We start from the raw sequence: 6,867 nt of genomic DNA, 5'->3' as shown, positions 1-6,867 counted from the left end.
ATTAAAACATGTCCCTTCTGTGTATGGCTGAGACATACCTCAGTGCAGAACTTCACACACATAGGATGTGGGTAATACTAGCAGTGGGCCACACTGCTTGAGGAAGGACATCTTCGCTAAATTGAGTTGCATTAAAAAGTAAAAATTCTCCAAGAGTGACACATAGACACTTTCTGCTTTTCTCCCCCCAGACACATATAGCTTCTTTAAAATAAACAAATAACTACATTGAAATGCACACATAAATAAATGTTTTTACGACCAAGTAATAAAATGTACTGATTTGTATTTACCTGAAAACCTTTGCTGATACAAGGCCATCTTTTGTGATCGGTAATTCGACCTTTAGTATTACTATATAGAATCCAGTGAAGCACTGAGCAGGAATCAGAAAAGCTTTCATAAAAATCCTTCGTATAAATTATGTTTCATGAGAGGTTGCATGCCCCAAAATTTCTCTCTCTATAATTGAAATAGGCGTGTTTAGAGACTCTCGCTTAAATACACTTTACTAGCTGTTTCATACAGGCTAAATTAGGTTTATGAAAATGGAAGATAAATACTTACTCTTAAATTACTTTAAAAAAATCATACTCCTAATGAGCTTGATTATTTTTAGTTCATAAGCAGGATTAGTTCATAAACAAAGTAAGATTTGTATCTCCAAAAACACTGATGTTCTATTCTCAGAAAATTATTTATCATTAAAATGAATTGCCAATCTAACAGGGTATCTCTCCTGCAAAGTCCTTTCAAACATCACTTTGTTAGGATAAAAAGAAAATAATACAAATATAGAATTGACACACTTTTGTGACCTTTCTTTAAAGAAAATGACCTACACTGAAAGATCCATTTCAGTAAATGTGAAAATTTGGGAGGTTTATATTTGTCTCCTCCTAAGCACAACACTTAATTAAGAAAAACACAGACAACACAGCCTTGCAAATTCTATTTAAATTGATAAATCCCTCTGTTTTACAGTCTAGTGGCAGGAGCGCCCAGGAACATAAAGCAGCACAGCAGCACAGTCAGTACCCGTGCCAGCATTCTCAGCCCTGACCTACCCTGCACCGTGCAATCAGTGACAAGCAGACGTTTACAGTTAAAGGCAGAATTTAACCTCAAGATGAACTGCAAAGGTGGAAATGTTTACAAAAATCCCTCATCAGGCATAATTTACAGTAGCAAGGAATGATCTTCAGTTCTAATCTAGTCAGGATTTTTGCCTGCTAATTTTTGTCAGTAAAACTTGAAGCCAAACTGGCACTTCGGCCATTGCACACACTGAAAACCACTGTGCAAGTACACTGTATCTAAAACAGCAACCAGGAAACTACTGACACACAAAATAAAAAATTTCATTTCAATACTTGCATTTTTTTCCTTTAGATTAGTTGGCTGTAGTTGATAATCTTTGAAAATGTTAGCCAACTTATCCATGTCATTATATTGAATATACACACCTAAGTATTTAAGTAATTAAATATCACCGAGCCTGAGTTCAATTCTTCTATTTCCAGTTGGAAGGCTTCCTAAAGCTAGACATCATTTCCATTTGTGTTTTGTTTTAATGGGATGGGCACTAGAATTCAACTGAAAAGTAAACAAATAAATGTCTGCTAATTAAAACTAAACTATGGCTTGGGAAGGAGTTGGAAATGTGGATTGTCTACAGTACTAATTTCATGTATGTTCCTGGGCTTATATCTTTTTCTTATCATTTCATTCACAAGGTCAAAAGGGAAAAAAGCCTTCTTTCTTCAGTTCTTACCAGGTTCTGAAGTTTGTATAAGATATTGAGGTGAACAATCTGCCTAACTGTTCGAAGAACAGCTATTGCTGTAAATATATATAGATATAGAAATACTATTAAAAAGTAGACATCTTTTCTAAGGTTTGTTATTTTGAAAGGGTTGTGATTTTTTTTTTTTAAATTTGGTACCAATAAACAATTTAAATTTCAGATTCCACTAGGTATTTAATTATTTAATCCTCAATATTGTGCAGTGAAAATGGAGCAAAACAGCTATAACATCTATCGATAGCACTCTGTTATGACAATAGAAAGGTTTGTAACTTTCCTTTTTGCCTTGATGGCAACTCAGAATAGCTGACTGGACTAACATCATCACAGGAAACTCCAGTTCATTATCTGTTTGCATCAGGCATAAAATCAGCTTTATTATAGTACATAAAGCAAACAACCTCAGCATTCTGAGTGCTTGAATAAGACTGCCATCGTGAGAACTACATAGCCTTAAACAAATTATTTATTTGGCCTGACAGAAGTGCAGAATTGTTGCACAAAATTAACTTTCAAAAATCATGTGACGCTCATGTAATTTACATAGTGAATCCTCAGTCTCTTGCAGAAACATTACTAAAGATAATAGGTGTAACATTTGAATTAGCTATTGTTCTTGCTGGAAGTCCAAGACTGACAGTAAGTACCAGCAGAGCTGGACACATTATTCCAAACCTCTGTTAACTTCTACCGAGCAAGCCAAGAAACCACTTACAGTATGCTTAAAAAAATTAAGACCACCACCAAAATTAAGTCATGCCTCTGAGAAAATTACCCTCTTCAGTGTAAGCATAACAAAATTGTAATAATGCGCATGTATTTCGGAGCAATTGCTTTTATGTACCGTGCACATGCAGTTCCAGATTTCAAGCATAATTCAGGAAATAAAGGTGACTCATGTATTATCCATGTACCTTCTACACACCCTCCACCATGTTGCTTCCACTGACTGCGTTGGAACCACTCAGTTGGTTTCACTCACCTTAGTGCACATTGGAGCAGTTTTTCAAAAAGAGCTAACCATTTCTCCATGCTAGAACTGCTAGATATAAACTTCTGTCTGTTTCTCACCCTGAGCTTTTGAAGTGGCTTGCACCTGCAAACGGATCCTTTTCCTGCTTAATGATTTGCATTGAAGACTTGCTTCAAGGGGATGTTGCTAACTGGTTAAACAAACAGAAGTTGTACACGCCTTAATGTAAAACGTAAAAAATTGTGCAAGCTCTGTGTATTCTTCATGGTACAGTTTTGCCTAAAGCTGATGCAAATCATAACCCTATTCCCACAGTAACACAGATTAGCTGTAAAGCACTACGCATAATTTCTAACTTCCCTCCAAATCCACTCTGCTAGGAGTTGGACAAGCATCGATCCATCCAATTAGTCACATGCTTACTTAACTGGCATGCTTATTTAACTTAATTAGTGCATTTCAAGCTACCTAAACTTATGTCCCTTCATATTCAAAGACATTGGCTCAGTGCATTTTTTGCAGTTAATGAACATGTAATCTGTCATACAGCTTACTTAAAAGTGATGAAAAAAACATTTTAAGCACACTAAAATTTATATGCAATGAAAGGTATATGTATTTGAATATCCCTTTCCTACATCTCTGGTATCAGTAGTAAGGAAAGCACTGTGTACACTTACATTCACTTCTGATTAGCCAGTGAAGCTAAGGAGGAGTCTGCTGCAAAATAAGAAAATTGCTTTCATAAATCAGGTGTACCATATTGAACCTTACACATAATATCTCTGAGTAGTCAATGAATAATGAAGTAAGCATAAAAATGATTTTCCTTCACATATTTGTTCAGGAATAGGAAACTGGCACAGTGAGTTGGCATTCTTCACCCCACAATCTTAAGTCACACTAAACAATCCTTTAAAAGCTAATTGTGAAATGTTCATTTAAAAGTATTAAAGTTACTTAACTTCGTAATTTTCTAACAGACATTTGTTATATTGCTATCTTTCAGCGCTAACATATAAGCTGATTGCCTCAAGCTGAAAGCCTGTTATCTAATCTAATTTTAACTCTTCTAGTTTAGTAAACTAATCTAGTCTAATTTAAGCTAGTCAAATACCTTATACAAATAAACAGAAACACTTCTTTCTTTTCCTAAATGGAGTTTCGTTTTCTCTAATACCTCAAACTTTTTCTCCAAAACAGCAAACTACATTGGAAGTCAATAAGCAGCTCACCTGCACTTTCAGCTTATACAACGTTCCCTAACACTTTGCTAAACCCCTGAGTTTTTCACATTAAAACTTCCACATTAGAGTTGTCAGCCATTTTTGATTGTTAAAAAGTGAAATATTTTTTTTAAGAATTGAAAATCATACCTCTCAAGGTCACAGCATATATGATTTGTTGTAAAAAAAAGTACAGCAATTTTGTAGTAATTGAGGTGCTCAATAGAGTTGAGACTCACCTTTCAAACTTGTAGATAACATTAGAGACAATCCCAAAACACAGCAAACATAAATCTAGATGATATGATCCAGAAGACTGTGACCCTGCCAGCACAAAATGGGGCACTAGCAATCAGTCAGAATTCTCCATGCCAAATTCAAAGCAAGTAAGTATTAAAATATCATTTATTAATTGCAAATGGGATTCCACTGCTAAGCATCCAGAGATTTATTACCTTCTTGGAAGCACACCTAATACACAAGCAGCTTCACAGCCCATGCATCTTGGCCTGTCAAGGAACACTTTTAAAAGCCTCTTACTTGTTCAGTTAATTTTGAAGTATGAAAAAGCTCATGCTCTCATAACACACATCTACTTTGTTTCCTAAAATCATATTCTTACTACAAATAATCATTACTCATCCTAACCCCTAAGTAGACAAAAGTATAATAAAAGAAGACATTATTTTGTTATTGTTATTATGCAACTACGTTACCCCAATATCATATCCTCTAGCCTGCCAAATGCCATTCTGCTCCACTGGTGTCCTTCCAAAAAATGATGCAAAGATCTTTTTCATGGTCTCCTGGTTCTCTGATTCTAATGGGGGACTTCAGCCATTCTAACATCTGTTGTAGGAACAACACAGCAAAGCACAAACAATCCAAGAGGTGGTTGGAAAGCATTGATGAACACTTTCTGCTACAGGTGATGGAAGGGCCAATCAGAAAAGCTGTACTGATGGACCTTATATTGATAAGGAAGGTTTGGTGGCAGATGTGAAGGCTGGGGAAACCTTGGTTACAGTGACCGTAAGATCATGGAATTTTGTATCGCCTGAGGAGGGAACAGGGCAATGAGAATGATCACAGCCCTGGATTTCAGGAGAGTTAACTTCAGCCTCTTCAGGGACCTTCTTTGAAGAATCTCATGTGAACATGCTCTACAGGGAAGAAGGATCCTAGAGAGCCAATATTCAAGGATCACTTCATCCAGGGTGAAGACCAGTGCATGATGAGCAAGGAATTCCTGTCAAAACTCAGACATGGGCAGGAGAGGTGAAAGCAGGGATGGGCCACCTGGGCTGAATATAGAGACTTTGTCAGAGTATGCAAAAATGCAACAAGGAAGGCCAAGGCCAATTTAGAATTAATCTGGCCAAGGACATCCAGGATAACAAGAAGGGCTTTTGCCAATATATCAAGAACAAAAAGGAAACTGTGAGTCTGTTTCTGTGTGGAACAGGAACCATTGTAACAGAGACTGCAGAGAAAGCAGAGATGCTGAATGTCACCCTTGCTTCAGTCTTCACTGACAAGAACAGCCCTCAGGAATCCCTGACCCAGGAACAAGGTCTGGAGGAAGAAAGATTTTCCTTTGGTTGAGGAAGATTGGGTTAGAGACAGCTTAGGTGCACATGACATCCACAAGTCCATGGGCTCTGATGGGAGTCATGGGAGTCCCATGAGTGCTGAGGGAGCTGGCAGACACCGTAGCTGGGTTACTCACAATCTCTTTGAAAAGTCGTGGTGATCAAGAGAGGTGCCTGAGGACTGGAAGAAAGCAAACATCACCTTGGTCTTCAAAATGGGCAAGAAGGAGGATCCAGGGAGCTACCAGCCAGTCAGTCGACCTCAGTCCCTGGAAAAGTGATAGAATGGCTCATCCTGGATGCCATCTCTGAGCACGTGAAAGACAAACTGATAAGGAGTAGTGAGCATGGATTCACCAAAAGGAAGTCATGTTTAACCTAACTGATTACCTTCTATGATGGGGCAGTTGGCTGGATGGATGAGGGGAGAGTGGTGGATGTTGTCTACCTGAACTTCAGCAAGGTTCTAGGTACTATGATATCCTAAAAGGAGAAATCAGGAATACTGTCTTTATGAGAGAATGGGGAGGTGGACTGAGAACCAGCTGAATCTCAGATCCCAGAGGGTCGTAGTCAGTGGCACAGAGTCTGATTGGTTGGAGGCCTGTCATACATGGTGTCCCAAAGGTTCAATAGTGGGTCCAATGATTTGGACAAAGAGACAGGTGCCTCCTCAGCAGGTCACTGATGACACAAAGCTGGGAGCAGTGGTCAATACCCCAGAGTACAGCCATTCAGAAGGGCCTTGACAGGGTGGAGAGATGGGCAAAGAGGAACTGTCTGAAATTCAGTAAAAGCAAATGCAGGGGTCCTGCACTGGGGAGGAATAACCTCAGGCACCAGTACAGGCTTGGGCTGATCTGCTGGGAAGCAGCTCTGTTGAGAAGGACCTGGGTGTCCTGGTGCACAACAAGCTGTCCACGAACCAGCAGTGTGCCCAGGGGGCCAAGAAGGCCAATGGTATCCTGGGGTGCATTAGGAAAAGCATTGACAGCAGGACAAGGAAGCTGGTCCTTCCACTCTGCTCAGCCCTGGTGAGGCACATCTGGAGTGCTGCATCCAGTTTTGGGCTCCTCAGGACAAGAGAGACATGGAGCCCCTGGAACAAGTCCAGCCAAGGGCCACAAGCATGATTATCTACAGATAATCTTCACCCACCTATTCCCAGTTGTAGCTCAGCCTATCAGGTGCCTATCAGGACCCTATCACTTTAAGCCTCCTCGTCTCCTTCCTCATGAATGAGAGAGGATAACAACCACCTATCCTTCT

This window comes from Corvus brachyrhynchos, unplaced genomic scaffold, assembly GCF_000691975.1.
Source record: "Corvus brachyrhynchos isolate BGI_N302 unplaced genomic scaffold, ASM69197v1 scaffold37, whole genome shotgun sequence".
In the NCBI taxonomy this organism is placed as follows: domain Eukaryota; kingdom Metazoa; phylum Chordata; class Aves; order Passeriformes; family Corvidae; genus Corvus; species Corvus brachyrhynchos.
This window is presented reverse-complemented; position numbering follows the sequence as displayed.